Raw genomic sequence first — 16241 nt, 5'->3', positions numbered from 1 at the left:
TTAGGGTGCAGGAGGTCCCGGGCTCAAATACCGGACGAGCCCTAGCGGTTTGTGCAAACTGATCGCACGTCAGTGGCTGAGTCAGCGCAAAAAGCTCGCCGTCAATATCAAATGAATTTCTTATTCGATGTGAGCAATTGACACTCTGGTCGACGCGTGAAGGCGATTACGAAGGTTTCGGGTACAGATGGTAGCAGATGCGTGTTAGTAAGTCTTGCTTAAAGTGATGAAAAAGTGTTTCCGCGCGGGATCGAACCAGGGACCTTCTGCGTGTTAAGCAGACGTGATAACCGCTACACGACGGAAACTGCTTGTGTGCACTCTGCTTCATAGACAACTTGTAGTGATGTTGCCATCGTAACTAAAAAATTCAATAAATGTGGTACTTGCAAACGAAGGGACATGCGGCAGATCCACACACGAAGTGGCTCATTGGAGGACAATACGACATAGGCAGGAAAATACTGTTCCCGCCCGGGATCGAACCGGGGACCTTCTACTTGTGAATCAGACGTGATAACCGCTACACTACGGAAACGACGGACCCGAGGAGTCCATCCTTGTTCACTCGAACTTGCCTCAGCCTTTCTCTCGTCGGCGAATGCACACACGACAGTTCTTTTGTCAGCCTGGAACCCATCACAGCCGAGGGCTCAAGAAGTCTTCGGGGTGCTCGAGAGGGTGTCTGCCGTAGCACCCCTAACGAGATAGCGGCGTTTCGCGCAGTCGTTATTGCAAGTCATATCAGCAAAAGCAATCACTTTCTCAGCAGCAGGCAGTGCGAGCCCAGCGGCAGCTCTACATGAAGGTATCAATAGCCCAGGAAGGCCGCCCCCATCCCGCCAGCGTACACGAGACTTCCAGGGCACCCTGGACGACATCGAGGGACTGGAATAATTGGCAATCGCCGTGTCACAGGGCTCGTTGTTCTAGGGGATAAGGTCGGCCAACTGACTCAAAGGATTGACCGTCCATTACATCTCAACGGCTATGACGAAGAATGCAGCAGACTATTGGATGTACCTGATGACAGAACTTCAAAAGCTCGAACGACAACAGAAATACAAAGAAAATTACGCAAATTTCTTGAACCGATCTTTGTCCTACCGACAGAGCTGAAGAACGATTAAACGATATTTTGTACAGTCTCAGGATTAATTTTTTTATTTTATTTTATTTTTTTAAATGACATTCTCTATTAAGTTTCTCATTCCTTTTGCGCCAACAAGAAGGCTATTTCGTTTACCCTTTGCCCTCGTGTAGCAGCACTAATAGGTTGCTGACGCAAACTGAAGACGCCAGCGGCCGGAAGTACACCTGGCTCTCCTATAAAAATCGCTCCCGCACAATGATGGAAGAATGTAGCGGACTTATTTTCTTTCCACAACTCCAAAAGAAGGGATTTTGTTCACTTGTACACATTTACTTCGTTGGTCAACTATCTCTTATGGAACAAACATAGCACAGAAGCTAGCCGAAGAAGGCACAAATGGCGAGCGGAAGGACGGGCTGTAGGGGAGGAAGGAGGCCCGACAAAAAAAAAAAAAAAAAACAAAAAAAACGTTGCAATGATTCCTGCTTAGGGTGCAGGAGGTCCCGGGCTCAAATACCGGACGAACCCTAGCGTTTTGTGCAAACTGATCGCACGTCAGTGGCTGAGTCAGCGCAAAAAGCTCGCCGTCAATATCAAATGAATTTCTTATTCGATGTGAGCAATTGACACTCTGGTCGACGCGTGAAGGCGATTACGAAGGTTTCGGGTACAGATGGTAGCAGATGCGTGTTAGTAAGTCTTGCTTAAAGTGATGAAAAAGTGTTTCCGCCCGGGATCGAACCGGGGACCTTCTGCGTGTTAAGCAGACGTGATAACCGCTACACGACGGAAACTGCTTGTGTGCACTCTACTTCATAGACAACTTGTAGTGATGTTGCTATCGTAACTAAAAAATTCAATAAATGTGGTACTTGCAAACGAAGGGACATGCGCAGATCCACACACGAAGTGGCTCATTGGAGGACAATACGACATAGGCAGGAAAATACTGTTCCCGCCCGGGATCGAACCGGGGACCTTCTACGTGTGAAGCAGACGTGATAACCGGTACACTACGGAAACGACGGACCCGAGGAGTCCATCCTTGTTCACTCGAACTTGCCTCAGCCTTTCTCTCGTCGGCGAATGCACACACGACAGTTCTTTTGTCAGCCTGGAACCCATCACAGCCGAGGGCTCAAGAAGTCTTCGGGGTGCTCGAGAGGGTGTCTGCCGTAGCACCCCTAACGAGATAGCGGCGTTTCGCGCAGTCGTTATTGCAAGTCATATCAGCAAAAGCAATCACTTTCTCAGCAGCAGGCAGTGCGAGCCCAGCGGCAGAACAAACATAGCACAGAAGCTAGCCGAAGAAGGCACAAATGGCGAGCGGAAGGACGGGCTGTAGGGGAGGAAGGAGGCCCGACAAAAAAAAAAAACAAAAAAAACGTGGTATGATTCCTGCTTAGGGTGCAGGAGGTCCCGGGCTCAAATACCGGACGAGCCCTAGCGGTTTGTGCAAACTGATCGCACGTCAGTGGCTGAGTCAGCGCAAAAAGCTCGCCGTCAATATCAAATGAATTTCTTATTCGATGTGAGCAATTGACACTCTGGTCGACGCGTGAAGGCGATTACGAAGGTTTCGGGTACAGATGGTAGCAGATGCGTGTTAGTAAGTCTTGCTTAAAGTGATGAAAAAGTGTTTCCGCCCGGGATCGAACCGGGGACCTTCTGCGTGTTAAGCAGACGTGATAACCGCTACACGACGGAAACTGCTTGTGTGCACTCTGCTTCATAGACAACTTGTAGTGATGTTGCCATCGTAACTAAAAAATTCAATAAATGTGGTACTTGCAAACGAAGGGACATGCGGCAGATCCACACACGAAGTGGCTCATTGGAGGACAATACGACATAGGCAGGAAAATACTGTTCCCGCCCGGGATCGAACCGGGGACCTTCTACTTGTGAAGCAGACGTGATAACCGCTACACTACGGAAACTACGGACCCGAGGAGTCCATCCTTGTTCACTCGAAGTTGCCTCAGCCTTTCTCTCGTCGGCGAATGCACACACGACAGTTCTTTTGTCAGCCTGGAACCCATCACAGCCGAGGGCTCAAGAAGTCTTCGGGGTGCTCGAGAGGGTGTCTGCCGTAGCACCCCTAACGAGATAGCGGCGTTTCGCGCAGTCGTTATTGCAAGTCATATCAGCAAAAGCAATCACTTTCTCAGCAGCAGGCAGTGCGAGCCCAACGGCAGCTCTACATGAAGGTATCAATAGCCCAGGAAGGCCGCCCCCATCCCGCCAGCGTACACGAGACTTCCAGGGCACCCTGGACGACATCGAGGGACTGGAATAATTGGCAATCGCCGTGTCACAGGGCTCGTTGTTCTAGGGGATAAGGTCGGCCAACTGACTCAAAGGATTGACCGTCCATTACATCTCAACGGCTATGACGAAGAATGCAGCAGACTATTGGATGTACCTGATGACAGAACTTCAAAAGCTCGAACGACAACAGAAATACAAAGAAAATTACGCAAATTTCTTGAACCGATCTTTGTCCTACCGACAGAGCTGAAGAACGATTAAACGATATTTTGTACAGTCTCAGGATTAATTTTTTTATTTTATTTTATTTTTTTTAAATGACATTCTCTATTAAGTTTCTCATTCCTTTTGCGCCAACAAGAAGGCTATTTCGTTTACCCTTTGCCCTCGTGTAGCAGCACTAATAGGTTGCTGACGCAAACTGAAGACGCCAGCGGCCGGAAGTACACCTGGCTCTCCTATAAAAATCGCTCCCGCACAATGATGGAAGAATGTAGCGGACTTATTTTCTTTCCACAACTCCAAAAGAAGGGATTTTGTTCACTTGTACACATTTACTTCGTTGGTCAACTATCTCTTATGGAACAAACATAGCACAGAAGGTAGCCGAAGAAGGCACAAATGGCGAGCGGAAGGACGGGCTGTAGGGGAGGAAGGAGGCCCGACAAAAAAAAAAAAAAAACAAAAAAAACGTTGCAATGATTCCTGCTTAGGGTGCAGGAGGTCCCGGGCTCAAATACCGGACGAACCCTAGCGTTTTGTGCAAACTGATCGCACGTCAGTGGCTGAGTCAGCGCAAAAAGCTCGCCGTCAATATCAAATGAATTTCTTATTCGATGTGAGCAATTGACACTCTGGTCGACGCGTGAAGGCGATTACGAAGGTTTCGGGTACAGATGGTAGCAGATGCATGTTAGTAAGTCTTGCTTAAAGTGCTGAAAAAGTGTTTCCGCCCGGGATCGAACCGGGGACCTTCTGCGTGTTAAGCAGACGCGATAACCGCTACACGACGGAAACTGCTTGTGTGCACTCTACTTCATAGACAACTTGTAGTGATGTTGCCATCGTAACTAAAAAATTCAATAAATGTGGTACTTGCAAACGAAGGGACATGCGGCAGATCCACACACGAAGTGGCTCATTGGAGGACAATACGACATAGGCAGGAAAATACTTTTCCCGCCAGGGATCGAACCGGGGACCTTCTACGTGTGAAGCAGACGTGATAACCGCTACACTACGGAAACGACGGACCCGAGGAGTCCATCCTTGGTCACTCGAACTTGCCTCAGCCTTTCTCTCGTCGGCGAATGCACACACGACAGTTCTTTTGTCAGCCTGGAACCCATCACAGCCGAGGGCTCAAGAAGTCTTCGGGGTGCTCGAGAGGGTGTCTGCCGTAGCACCCCTAACGAGATGATAGCGGCGTTTCGCGCAGTCGTTATTGCAAGTCATATCAGCAAAAGCAATCACTTTCTCAGCAGCAGGCAGTGCGAGCCCAGCGGCAGCTCTACATGAAGGTATCAATAGCCCAGGAAGGCCGCCCCCATCCCGCCAGCGTACACGAGACTTCCAGGGCACCCTGGACGACATCGAGGGACTGGAATAATTGGCAATCGCTGTGTCACAGGGCTCGTTGGTCTAGGGGATAAGGTCGGCCAACTGACTCAAAGGATTGACCGTCCATTACATCTCAACGGCTTTGACGAAGAATGCAGCAGACTATTGGATGTACCTGATGACAGAACTTAAAAAGCTCGAACGACAACAGAAATACAAAGAAAATTACGCAAATTTCTTGAACCGATCTTTGTCCTACCGACAGAGCTGAAGAACGATTAAACGATATTTTGTACAGTCTCAGGATTAATTTTTTTATTTTATTTTATTTTTTTTAAATGACATTCTCTATTAAGTTTCTCATTCCTTTTGCGCCAACAAGAAGGCTATTTAGTTTACCCTTTGCCCTCGTGTAGCAGCACTAATAGGTTGCTGACGCAAACTGAAGACGCCAGCGGCCGGAAGTACACCTGGCTCTCCTATAAAAATCGCTCCCGCACAATGATGGAAGAATGTAGCGAACTTATTTTCTTTCCACAACTCCAAAAGAAGGGATTTTGTTCACTTGTACACATTTACTTCGTTGGTCAACTATCTCTTATTTAACAAACATAGCACAGAAGGTAGCCGAAGAAGGCACAAATGGCGAGCGGAAGGACGGGCTGTAGGGGAGGAAGGAGGCCCGACAAAAAAAAAAAAAAATAAAATAAAAACGGGGTATGATTCCTGCTTAGGGTGCAGGAGGTCCCGGGCTCAAATACCGGACGAGCCCTAGCGGTTTGTGCAAACTGATCGCACGTCAGTGGCTGAGTCAGCGCAAAAAGCTCGCCGTCAATATCAAATGAATTTCTTATTCGATGTGAGCAATTGACACTCTGGTCGACGCGTGAAGGCGATTACGAAGGTTTCGGGTACAGATGGTAGCAGATGCATGTTAGTAAGTCTTGCTTAAAGTGATGAAAAAGTGTTTCCGCCCGGGATCGAACCGGGGACCTTCTGCGTGTTAAGCAGACGTGATAACCGCTACACGACGGAAACTGCTTGTGTGCACTCTGCTTCATAGACAACTTGTAGTGATGTTGCCATCGTAACTAAAAAATTCAATAAATGTGGTACTTGCAAACGAAGGGACATGCGGCAGATCCACACACGAAGTGGCTCATTGGAGGACAATACGACATAGGCAGGAAAATACTGTTCCCGCCCGGGATCGAACCGGGGACCTTCTACTTGTGAAGCAGACGTGATAACCGCTACACTACGGAAACGACGAACCCGAGGAGTCCATCCTTGTTCACTCGAACTTGCCTCAGCCTCTCTCTCGTCGGCGAATGCACACACGACAGTTCTTTTGTCAGCCTGGAACCCATCACAGCCGAGGGCTCAAGAAGTCTTCGGGGTGCTCGAGAGGGTGTCTGCCGTAGCACCCCTAACGAGATAGCGGCGTTTCGCGCAGTCGTTATTGCAAGTCATATCAGCAAAAGCAATCACTTTCTCAGCAGCAGGCAGTGCGAGCCCAGCGGCAGCTCTACATGAAGGTATCAATAGCCCAGGAAGGCCGCCCCCATCCCGCCAGCGTACACGAGACTTCCAGGGCACCCTGGACGACATCGAGGGACTGGAATTATTGGCAATCGCCGTGTCACAGGGCTCGTTGGTCTAGGGGATAAGGTCGGCCAACTGACTCAAAGGATTGACCGTCCATTACATCTCAACGGCTATGACGAAGAATGCAGCAGACTATTGGATGTACCTGATGACAGAACTTCAAAAGCTCGAACGACAACAGAAATACAAAGAAAATTACGCAAATTTCTTGAACCGATCTTTGTCCTACCGACAGAGCTGAAGAACGATTAAACGATATTTTGTACAGTCTCAGGATTAATTTTTTTATTTTATTTTATTTTTTTTAAATGACATTCTCTATTAAGTTTCTCATTCCTTTTGCGCCAACAAGAAGGCTATTTCGTTTACCCTTTGCCCTCGTGTAGCAGCACTAATAGGTTGCTGACGCAAACTGAAGACGCCAGCGGCCGGAAGTACACCTGGCTCTCCTATAAAAATCGCTCCCGCACAATGATGGAAGAATGTAGCGGACTTATTTTCTTTCCACAACTCCAAAAGAAGGGATTTTGTTCACTTGTACACATTTACTTCGTTGGTCAACTATCTCTTATGGAACAAACATAGCACAGAAGCTAGCCGAAGAAGGCACAAATGGCGAGCGGAAGGACGGGCTGTAGGGGAGGAAGGAGGCCCGACAAAAAAAAAAAAACAAAAAAAACGTTGCAATGATTCCTGCTTAGGGTGCAGGAGGTCCCGGGCTCAAATACCGGACGAACCCTAGCGGTTTGTGCAAACTGATCGCACGTCAGTGGCTGAGTCAGCGCAAAAAGCTCGCCGTCAATATCAAATGAATTTCTTATTCGATGTGAGCAATTGACACTCTGGTCGACGCGTGAAGGCGATTACGAAGGTTTCGGGTACAGATGGTAGCAGATGCATGTTAGTAAGTCTTGCTTAAAGTGATGAAAAAGTGTTTCCGCCCGGGATCGAACCGGGGACCTTCTGCGTGTTAAGCAGACGTGATAACCGCTACACGACGGAAACTGCTTGTGTGCACTCTACTTCATAGACAACTTGTAGTGATGTTGCTATCGTAACTAAAAAATTCAATAAATGTGGTACTTGCAAACGAAGGGACATGCGCAGATCCACACACGAAGTGGCTCATTGGAGGACAATACGACATAGGCAGGAAAATACTGTTCCCGCCCGGGATCGAACCGGGGACCTTCTACGTGTGAAGCAGACGTGATAACCGGTACACTACGGAAACGACGGACCCGAGGAGTCCATCCTTGTTCACTCGAACTTGCCTCAGCCTTTCTCTCGTCGGCGAATGCACACACGACAGTTCTTTTGTCAGCCTGGAACCCATCACAGCCGAGGGCTCAAGAAGTCTTCGGGGTGCTCGAGAGGGTGTCTGCCGTAGCACCGCTAACGAGATAGCGGCGTTTCGCGCAGTCGTTATTGCAAGTCATATCAGCAAAAGCAATCACTTTCTCAGCAGCAGGCAGTGCGAGCCCAGCGGCAGCTCTACATGAAGGTACCAATAGCCCAGGAAGGCCGCCGACCGCGAGAATTCGCACCGCCCCCATCCCGCCAGCGTACACGAGCATTCCAGGGCACCCTGGACGACATCGAGGGACTGGAATAATTGGCAATCGCCGTGTCACAGGGCTCGTTGGTCTAGGGGATAAGGTCGGCCAACTGACTCAAAGGATTGACCGTCCATTACATCTCAACGGCTATGACGAAGAATGCAGCAGACTATTGGATGTACCTGATGACAGAACTTCAAAAGCTCGAACGACAACAGAAATACAAAGAAAATTACGCAAATTTCTTGAACCGATCTTTGTCCTACCGACAGAGCTGAAGAACGATTAAACGATATTTTGTACAGTCTCAGGATTAATTTTTTTATTTTATTTTATTTTTTTTAAATGACATTCTCTATTAAGTTTCTCATTCCTTTTGCGCCAACAAGAAGGCTATTTCGTTTACCCTTTGCCCTCGTGTAGCAGCACTAATAGGTTGCTGACGCAAACTGAAGACGCCAGCGGCCGGAAGTACACCTGGCTCTCCTATAAAAATCGCTCCCGCACAATGATGGAAGAATGTAGCGGACTTATTTTCTTTCCACAACTCCAAAAGAAGGGATTTTGTTCACTTGTACACATTTACTTCGTTGGTCAACTATCTCTTATGGAACAAACATAGCACAGAAGCTAGCCGAAGAAGGCACAAATGGCGAGCGGAAGGACGGGCTGTAGGGGAGGAAGGAGGCCCGACAAAAAAAAAAAAACAAAAAAAACGGTGCAATGATTCCTGCTTAGGGTGCAGGAGGTCCCGGGCTCAAATACCGGACGAACCCTAGCGGTTTGTGCAAACTGATCGCACGTCAGTGGCTGAGTCAGCGCAAAAAGCTCGCCGTCAATATCAAATGAATTTCTTATTCGATGTGAGCAATTGACACTCTGGTCGACGCGTGAAGGCGATTACGAAGGTTTCGGGTACAGATGGTAGCAGATGCATGTTAGTAAGTCTTGCTTAAAGTGATGAAAAAGTGTTTCCGCCCGGGATCGAACCGGGGACCTTCTGCGTGTTAAGCAGACGTGACAACCGCTACACGACGGAAACTGCTTGTGTGCACTCTACTTCATAGACAACTTGTAGTGATGTTGCTATCGTAACTAAAAAATTCAATAAATGTGGTACTTGCAAACGAAGGGACATGCGCAGATCCACACACGAAGTGGCTCATTGGAGGACAATACGACATAGGCAGGAAAATACTGTTCCCGCCCGGGATCGAACCGGGGACCTTCTACGTGTGAAGCAGACGTGATAACCGGTACACTACGGAAACGACGGACCCGAGGAGTCCATCCTTGTTCACTCGAACTTGCCTCAGCCTTTCTCTCGTCGGCGAATGCACACACGACAGTTCTTTTGTCAGCCTGGAACCCATCACAGCCGAGGGCTCAAGAAGTCTTCGGGGTGCTCGAGAGGGTGTCTGCCGTAGCACCCCTAACGAGATAGCGGCGTTTCGCGCAGTCGTTATTGCAAGTCATATCAGCAAAAGCAATCACTTTCTCAGCAGCAGGCAGTGCGAGCCCAGCGGCAGAACAAACATAGCACAGAAGCTAGCCGAAGAAGGCACAAATGGCGAGCGGAAGGACGGGCTGTAGGGGAGGAAGGTGGCCCGACAAAAAAAAAAACAAAAAAAAACGTGGTATGATTCCTGCTTAGGGTGCAGGAGGTCCCGGGCTCAAATACCGGACGAGCCCTAGCGGTTTGTGCAAACTGATCGCACGTCAGTGGCTGAGTCAGCGCAAAAAGCTCGCCGTCAATATCAAATGAATTTCTTATTCGATGTGAGCAATTGACACTCTGGTCGACGCGTGAAGGCGATTACGAAGGTTTCGGGTACAGATGGTAGCAGATGCGTGTTAGTAAGTCTTGCTTAAAGTGATGAAAAAGTGTTTCCGCCCGGGATCGAACCGGGGACCTTCTGCGTGTTAAGCAGACGTGATAACCGCTACACGACGGAAACTGCTTGTGTGCACTCTGCTTCATAGACAACTTGTAGTGATGTTGCCATCGTAACTAAAAAATTCAATAAATGTGGTACTTGCAAACGAAGGGACATGCGGCAGATCCACACACGAAGTGGCTCATTGGAGGACAATACGACATAGGCAGGAAAATACTGTTCCCGCCCGGAATCGAACCGGGGACCTTCTACTTGTGAAGCAGACGTGATAACCGCTACACTACGGAAACGACGTACCCGAGGAGTCCATCCTTGTTCACTCGAACTTGCCTCAGCCTTTCTCTCGTCGGCGAATGCACACACGACAGTTCTTTTGTCAGCCTGGAACCCATCACAGCCGAGGGCTCAAGAAGTCTTCGGGGTGCTCGAGAGGGTGTCTGCCGTAGCACCCCTAACGAGATAGCGGCGTTTCGCGCAGTCGTTATTGCAAGTCATATCAGGAAAAGCAATCACTTTCTCAGCAGCAGGCAGTGCGAGTCCAGCGGCAGAACAAACATAGCACAGAAGCTAGCCGAAGAAGGCACAAATGGCGAGCGGAAGGACGGGCTGTAGGGGAGGAAGGTGGCCCGACAAAAAAAAAAAACAAAAAAAAACGTGGTATGATTCCTGCTTAGGGTGCAGGAGGTCCCGGGCTCAAATACCGGACGAGCCCTAGCGGTTTGTGCAAACTGATCGCACGTCAGTGGCTGAGTCAGCGCAAAAAGCTCGCCGTCAATATCAAATGAATTTCTTATTCGATGTGAGCAATTGACACTCTGGTCGACGCGTGAAGGCGATTACGAAGGTTTCGGGTACAGATGGTAGCAGATGCGTGTTAGTAAGTCTTGCTTAAAGTGATGAAAAAGTGTTTCCGCCCGGGATCGAACCGGGGACCTTCTGCGTGTTAAGCAGACGTGATAACCGCTACACGACGGAAACTGCTTGTGTGCACTCTGCTTCATAGACAACTTGTAGTGATGTTGCCATCGTAACTAAAAAATTCAATAAATGTGGTACTTGCAAACGAAGGGACATGCGGCAGATCCACACACGAAGTGGCTCATTGGAGGACAATACGACATAGGCAGGAAAATACTGTTCCCGCCCGGGATCGAACCGGGGACCTTCTACGTGTGAAGCAGACGTGATAACCGGTACACTACGGAAACGACGGACCAGAGGAGTCCATCCTTGTTCACTCGAACTTGCCTCAGCCTTTCTCTCGTCGGCGAATGCACACACGACAGTTCTTTTGTCAGCCTGGAACCCATCACAGCCGAGGGCTCAAGAAGTCTTCGGGGTGCTCGAGAGGGTGTCTGCCGTAGCACCCCTAACGAGATAGCGGCGTTTCGCGCAGTCGTTATTGCAAGTCATATCAGCAAAAGCAATCACTTTCTCAGCAGCAGGCAGTGCGAGCCCAGCGGCAGAACAAACATAGCACAGAAGCTAGCCGAAGAAGGCACAAATGGCGAGCGGAAGGACGGGCTGTAGGGGAGGAAGGTGGCCCGACAAAAAAAAAAACAAAAAAAAACGTGGTATGATTCCTGCTTAGGGTGCAGGAGGTCCCGGGCTCAAATACCGGACGAGCCCTAGCGGTTTGTGCAAACTGATCGCACGTCAGTGGCTGAGTCAGCGCAAAAAGCTCGCCGTCAATATCAAATGAATTTCTTATTCGATGTGAGCAATTGACACTCTGGTCGACGCGTGAAGGCGATTACGAAGGTTTCGGGTACAGATGGTAGCAGATGCGTGTTAGTAAGTCTTGCTTAAAGTGATGAAAAAGTGTTTCCGCCCGGGATCGAACCGGGGACCTTCTGCGTGTTAAGCAGACGTGATAACCGCTACACGACGGAAACTGCTTGTGTGCACTCTGCTTCATAGACAACTTGTAGTGATGTTGCCATCGTAACTAAAAAATTCAATAAATGTGGTACTTGCAAACGAAGGGACATGCGGCAGATCCACACACGAAGTGGCTCATTGGAGGACAATACGACATAGGCAGGAAAATACTGTTCCCGCCCGGGATCGAACCGGGGACCTTCTACGTGTGAAGCAGACGTGATAACCGGTACACTACGGAAACGACGGACCCGAGGAGTCCATCCTTGTTCACTCGAACTTGCCTCAGCCTTTCTCTCGTCGGCGAATGCACACACGACAGTTCTTTTGTCAGCCTGGAACCCATCACAGCCGAGGGCTCAAGAAGTCTTCGGGGTGCTCGAGAGGGTGTCTGCCGTAGCACCCCTAACGAGATAGCGGCGTTTCGCGCAGTCGTTATTGCAAGTCATATCAGCAAAAGCAATCACTTTCTCAGCAGCAGGCAGTGCGAGCCCAGCGGCAGAACAAACATAGCACAGAAGCTAGCCGAAGAAGGCACAAATGGCGAGCGGAAGGACGGGCTGTAGGGGAGGAAGGTGGCCCGACAAAAAAAAAAACAAAAAAAAACGTGGTATGATTCCTGCTTAGGGTGCAGGAGGTCCCGGGCTCAAATACCGGACGAGCCCTAGCGGTTTGTGCAAACTGATCGCACGTCAGTGGCTGAGTCAGCGCAAAAAGCTCGCCGTCAATATCAAATGAATTTCTTATTCGATGTGAGCAATTGACACTCTGGTCGACGCGTGAAGGCGATTACGAAGGTTTCGGGTACAGATGGTAGCAGATGCGTGTTAGTAAGTCTTGCTTAAAGTGATGAAAAAGTGTTTCCGCCCGGGATCGAACCGGGGACCTTCTGCGTGTTAAGCAGACGTGATAACCGCTACACGATGGAAACTGCTTGTGTGCACTCTGCTTCATAGACAATTTGTAGTGATGTTGCCATCGTAACTAAAAAATTCAATAAATGTGGTACTTGCAAACGAAGGGACATGCGGCAGATCCACACACGAAGTGGATCATTGGAGGACAATACGACATAGGCAGGAAAATACTGTTCCCGCCCGGGATCGAACCGGGGACCTTCTACTTGTGAAGCAGACGTGATAACCGCTACACTACGGAAACGACGTACCCGAGGAGTCCATCCTTGTTCACTCGAACTTGCCTCAGCCTTTCTCTCGTCGGCGAATGCACACACGACAGTTCTTTTGTCAGCCTGGAACCCATCACAGCCGAGGGCTCAAGAAGTCTTCGGGGTGCTCGAGAGGGTGTCTGCCGTAGCACCCCTAACGAGATAGCGGCGTTTCGCGCAGTCGTTATTGCAAGTCATATCAGCAAAAGCAATCACTTTCTCAGCAGCAGGCAGTGCGAGTCCAGCGGCAGAACAAACATAGCACAGAAGCTAGCCGAAGAAGGCACAAATGGCGAGCGGAAGGACGGGCTGTAGGGGAGGAAGGTGGCCCGACAAAAAAAAAAACAAAAAAAAACGTGGTATGATTCCTGCTTAGGGTGCAGGAGGTCCCGGGCTCAAATACCGGACGAGCCCTAGCGGTTTGTGCAAACTGATCGCACGTCAGTGGCTGAGTCAGCGCAAAAAGCTCGCCGTCAATATCAAATGAATTTCTTATTCGATGTGAGCAATTGACACTCTGGTCGACGCGTGAAGGCGATTACGAAGGTTTCGGGTACAGATGGTAGCAGATGCGTGTTAGTAAGTCTTGCTTAAAGTGATGAAAAAGTGTTTCCGCCCGGGATCGAACCGGGGACCTTCTGCGTGTTAAGCAGACGTGATAACCGCTACACGACGGAAACTGCTTGTGTGCACTCTGCTTCATAGACAACTTGTAGTGATGTTGCCATCGTAACTAAAAAATTCAATAAATGTGGTACTTGCAAACGAAGGGACATGCGGCAGATCCACACACGAAGTGGCTCATTGGAGGACAATACGACATAGGCAGGAAAATACTGTTCCCGCCCGGGATCGAACCGGGGACCTTCTACTTGCGAAGCAGACGTGATAACCGCTACACTACGGAAACGACGTACCCAAGGAGTCCATCCTTGTTCACTCGAACTTGCCTCAGCCTTTCTCTCGTCGGCGAATGCACACACGACAGTTCTTTTGTCAGCCTGGAACCCATCACAGCCGAGGGCTCAAGAAGTCTTCGGGGTGCTCGAGAGGGTGTCTGCCGTAGCACCCCTAACGAGATAGCGGCGTTTCGCGCAGTCGTTATTGCAAGTCATATCAGCAAAAGCAATCACTTTCTCAGCAGCAGGCAGTGCGAGCCCAGCGGCAGAACAAACATAGCACAGAAGCTAGCCGAAGAAGGCACAAATGGCGAGCGGAAGGACGGGCTGTAGGGGAGGAAGGTGGCCCGACAAAAAAAAAAAAACAAAAAAAAACGTGGTATGATTCCTGCTTAGGGTGCAGGAGGTCCCGGGCTCAAATACCGGACGAGCCCTAGCGGTTTGTGCAAACTGATCGCACGTCAGTGGCTGAGTCAGCGCAAAAAGCTCGCCGTCAATATCAAATGAATTTCTTATTCGATGTGAGCAATTGACACTCTGGTCGACGCGTGAAGGCGATTACGAAGGTTTCGGGTACAGATGGTAGCAGATGCGTGTTAGTAAGTCTTGCTTAAAGTGATGAAAAAGTGTTTCCGCCCGGGATCGAACCGGGGACCTTCTGCGTGTTAAGCAGACGTGATAACCGCTACACGACGGAAACTGCTTGTGTGCACTCTGCTTCATAGACAACTTGTAGTGATGTTGCCATCGTAACTAAAAAATTCAATAAATGTGGTACTTGCAAACGAAGGGACATGCGGCAGATCCACACACGAAGTGGCTCATTGGAGGACAATACGACATAGGCAGGAAAATACTGTTCCCGCCCGGGATCGAACCGGGGACCTTCTACTTGTGAAGCAGACGTGATAACCGCTACACTACGGAAACGACGTACCCAAGGAGTCCATCCTTGTTCACTCGAACTTGCCTCAGCCTTTCTCTCGTCGGCGAATGCACACACGACAGTTCTTTTGTCAGCCTGGAACCCATCACAGCCGAGGGCTCAAGAAGTCTTCGGGGTGCTCGAGAGGGTGTCTGCCGTAGCACCCCTAACGAGATAGCGGCGTTTCGCGCAGTCGTTATTGCAAGTCATATCAGCAAAAGCAATCACTTTCTCAGCAGCAGGCAGTGCGAGCCCAGCGGCAGAACAAACATAGCACAGAAGCTAGCCGAAGAAGGCACAAATGGCGAGCGGAAGGACGGGCTGTAGGGGAGGAAGGTGGCCCGACAAAAAAAAAAAAACAAAAAAAAACGTGGTATGATTCCTGCTTAGGGTGCAGGAGGTCCCGGGCTCAAATACCGGACGAGCCCTAGCGGTTTGTGCAAACTGATCGCACGTCAGTGGCTGAGTCAGCGCAAAAAGCTCGCCGTCAATATCAAATGAATTTCTTATTCGATGTGAGCAATTGACACTCTGGTCGACGCGTGAAGGCGATTACGAAGGTTTCGGGTACAGATGGTAGCAGATGCGTGTTAGTAAGTCTTGCTTAAAGTGATGAAAAAGTGTTTCCGCCCGGGATCGAACCGGGGACCTTCTGCGTGTTAAGCAGACGTGATAACCGCTACACGACGGAAACTGCTTGTGTGCACTCTGCTTCATAGACAACTTGTAGTGATGTTGCCATCGTAACTAAAAAATTCAATAAATGTGATACTTGCAAACGAAGGGACATGCGGCAGATCCACACACGAAGTGGCTCATTGGAGGACAATACGACATAGGCAGGAAAATACTGTTCCCGCCCGGGATCGAACCGGGGACCTTCTACTTGTGAAGCAGACGTGATAACCGCTACACTACGGAAACGACGTACCCGAGGAGTCCATCCTTGTTCACTCGAACTTGCCTCAGCCTTTCTCTCGTCGGCGAATGCACACACGACAGTTCTTTTGTCAGCCTGGAACCCATCACAGCCGAGGGCTCAAGAAGTCTTCGGGGTGCTCGAGAGGGTGTCTGCCGTAGCACCCCTAACGAGATAGCGGCGTTTCGCGCAGTCGTTATTGCAAGTCATATCAGCAAAAGCAATCACTTTCTCAGCAGCAGGCAGTGCGAGCCCAGCGGCAGCTCTACATGAAGGTATCAATAGCCCAGGATGGCCGCCCCCATCCCGCCAGCGTACACGAGACTTCCAGGGCACCCTGGACGACATCGAGGGACTGGAATAATTGGCAATCGCCGTGTCACAGGGCTCGTTGGTCTAGGGGATAAGGTCGGCCAACTGACTCAAAGGATTGACCGTCCATTACATCTCAACGGCTATG

The 16241-nt window shown here is 49.6% G+C and overlaps 28 non-coding genes across 28 annotated transcripts; all 28 read right to left on the bottom strand.

Annotated features, from left to right (window-relative positions):
- Positions 1 to 235: 235 nt before the first annotated feature.
- Positions 236 to 308, bottom strand: Trnav-aac. The gene has a single exon. It is a non-coding gene; the product is annotated as a tRNA-Val (tRNA).
- A 157-nt stretch (positions 309 to 465) lies between these two features.
- On the bottom strand, positions 466 to 538 carry Trnav-cac. Its single transcript has one exon. It is a non-coding gene; the product is annotated as a tRNA-Val (tRNA).
- A 1276-nt stretch (positions 539 to 1814) lies between these two features.
- Trnav-aac lies at positions 1815 to 1887 on the bottom strand. The gene has a single exon. It is a non-coding gene; the product is annotated as a tRNA-Val (tRNA).
- Positions 1888 to 2043: 156 nt separating this feature from the next.
- On the bottom strand, positions 2044 to 2116 carry Trnav-cac. Its single transcript has one exon. It is a non-coding gene; the product is annotated as a tRNA-Val (tRNA).
- Positions 2117 to 2730: 614 nt separating this feature from the next.
- Positions 2731 to 2803, bottom strand: Trnav-aac. The gene has a single exon. It is a non-coding gene; the product is annotated as a tRNA-Val (tRNA).
- A 157-nt stretch (positions 2804 to 2960) lies between these two features.
- Trnav-cac lies at positions 2961 to 3033 on the bottom strand. Its single transcript has one exon. It is a non-coding gene; the product is annotated as a tRNA-Val (tRNA).
- Positions 3034 to 4308: 1275 nt separating this feature from the next.
- Trnav-aac lies at positions 4309 to 4381 on the bottom strand. Its single transcript has one exon. It is a non-coding gene; the product is annotated as a tRNA-Val (tRNA).
- A 157-nt stretch (positions 4382 to 4538) lies between these two features.
- Trnav-cac lies at positions 4539 to 4611 on the bottom strand. The gene has a single exon. It is a non-coding gene; the product is annotated as a tRNA-Val (tRNA).
- Positions 4612 to 5889: 1278 nt separating this feature from the next.
- Trnav-aac lies at positions 5890 to 5962 on the bottom strand. The gene has a single exon. It is a non-coding gene; the product is annotated as a tRNA-Val (tRNA).
- A 157-nt stretch (positions 5963 to 6119) lies between these two features.
- Trnav-cac lies at positions 6120 to 6192 on the bottom strand. Its single transcript has one exon. It is a non-coding gene; the product is annotated as a tRNA-Val (tRNA).
- A 1272-nt stretch (positions 6193 to 7464) lies between these two features.
- On the bottom strand, positions 7465 to 7537 carry Trnav-aac. The gene has a single exon. It is a non-coding gene; the product is annotated as a tRNA-Val (tRNA).
- Positions 7538 to 7693: 156 nt separating this feature from the next.
- On the bottom strand, positions 7694 to 7766 carry Trnav-cac. The gene has a single exon. It is a non-coding gene; the product is annotated as a tRNA-Val (tRNA).
- Positions 7767 to 9060: 1294 nt separating this feature from the next.
- On the bottom strand, positions 9061 to 9133 carry Trnav-aac. Its single transcript has one exon. It is a non-coding gene; the product is annotated as a tRNA-Val (tRNA).
- A 156-nt stretch (positions 9134 to 9289) lies between these two features.
- On the bottom strand, positions 9290 to 9362 carry Trnav-cac. The gene has a single exon. It is a non-coding gene; the product is annotated as a tRNA-Val (tRNA).
- A 614-nt stretch (positions 9363 to 9976) lies between these two features.
- Positions 9977 to 10049, bottom strand: Trnav-aac. Its single transcript has one exon. It is a non-coding gene; the product is annotated as a tRNA-Val (tRNA).
- Positions 10050 to 10206: 157 nt separating this feature from the next.
- Positions 10207 to 10279, bottom strand: Trnav-cac. The gene has a single exon. It is a non-coding gene; the product is annotated as a tRNA-Val (tRNA).
- Positions 10280 to 10894: 615 nt separating this feature from the next.
- Trnav-aac lies at positions 10895 to 10967 on the bottom strand. Its single transcript has one exon. It is a non-coding gene; the product is annotated as a tRNA-Val (tRNA).
- A 157-nt stretch (positions 10968 to 11124) lies between these two features.
- Positions 11125 to 11197, bottom strand: Trnav-cac. Its single transcript has one exon. It is a non-coding gene; the product is annotated as a tRNA-Val (tRNA).
- Positions 11198 to 11811: 614 nt separating this feature from the next.
- On the bottom strand, positions 11812 to 11884 carry Trnav-aac. The gene has a single exon. It is a non-coding gene; the product is annotated as a tRNA-Val (tRNA).
- A 157-nt stretch (positions 11885 to 12041) lies between these two features.
- Positions 12042 to 12114, bottom strand: Trnav-cac. Its single transcript has one exon. It is a non-coding gene; the product is annotated as a tRNA-Val (tRNA).
- A 614-nt stretch (positions 12115 to 12728) lies between these two features.
- Trnav-aac lies at positions 12729 to 12801 on the bottom strand. Its single transcript has one exon. It is a non-coding gene; the product is annotated as a tRNA-Val (tRNA).
- A 157-nt stretch (positions 12802 to 12958) lies between these two features.
- Trnav-cac lies at positions 12959 to 13031 on the bottom strand. The gene has a single exon. It is a non-coding gene; the product is annotated as a tRNA-Val (tRNA).
- Positions 13032 to 13645: 614 nt separating this feature from the next.
- On the bottom strand, positions 13646 to 13718 carry Trnav-aac. Its single transcript has one exon. It is a non-coding gene; the product is annotated as a tRNA-Val (tRNA).
- Positions 13719 to 13875: 157 nt separating this feature from the next.
- On the bottom strand, positions 13876 to 13948 carry Trnaa-cgc. The gene has a single exon. It is a non-coding gene; the product is annotated as a tRNA-Ala (tRNA).
- A 616-nt stretch (positions 13949 to 14564) lies between these two features.
- Positions 14565 to 14637, bottom strand: Trnav-aac. The gene has a single exon. It is a non-coding gene; the product is annotated as a tRNA-Val (tRNA).
- Positions 14638 to 14794: 157 nt separating this feature from the next.
- Trnav-cac lies at positions 14795 to 14867 on the bottom strand. The gene has a single exon. It is a non-coding gene; the product is annotated as a tRNA-Val (tRNA).
- A 616-nt stretch (positions 14868 to 15483) lies between these two features.
- On the bottom strand, positions 15484 to 15556 carry Trnav-aac. Its single transcript has one exon. It is a non-coding gene; the product is annotated as a tRNA-Val (tRNA).
- A 157-nt stretch (positions 15557 to 15713) lies between these two features.
- On the bottom strand, positions 15714 to 15786 carry Trnav-cac. The gene has a single exon. It is a non-coding gene; the product is annotated as a tRNA-Val (tRNA).
- Between the last annotated feature and the right edge of the window lie 455 nt (positions 15787 to 16241).

Source organism: Schistocerca americana, unplaced genomic scaffold (assembly GCF_021461395.2).
Source record: "Schistocerca americana isolate TAMUIC-IGC-003095 unplaced genomic scaffold, iqSchAmer2.1 HiC_scaffold_249, whole genome shotgun sequence".
Lineage (NCBI taxonomy): Eukaryota > Metazoa > Arthropoda > Insecta > Orthoptera > Acrididae > Schistocerca > Schistocerca americana.
The sequence above is the reverse complement of the archived record's forward strand: the minus strand, read 5'-3'. Positions and strand labels throughout refer to the sequence as shown.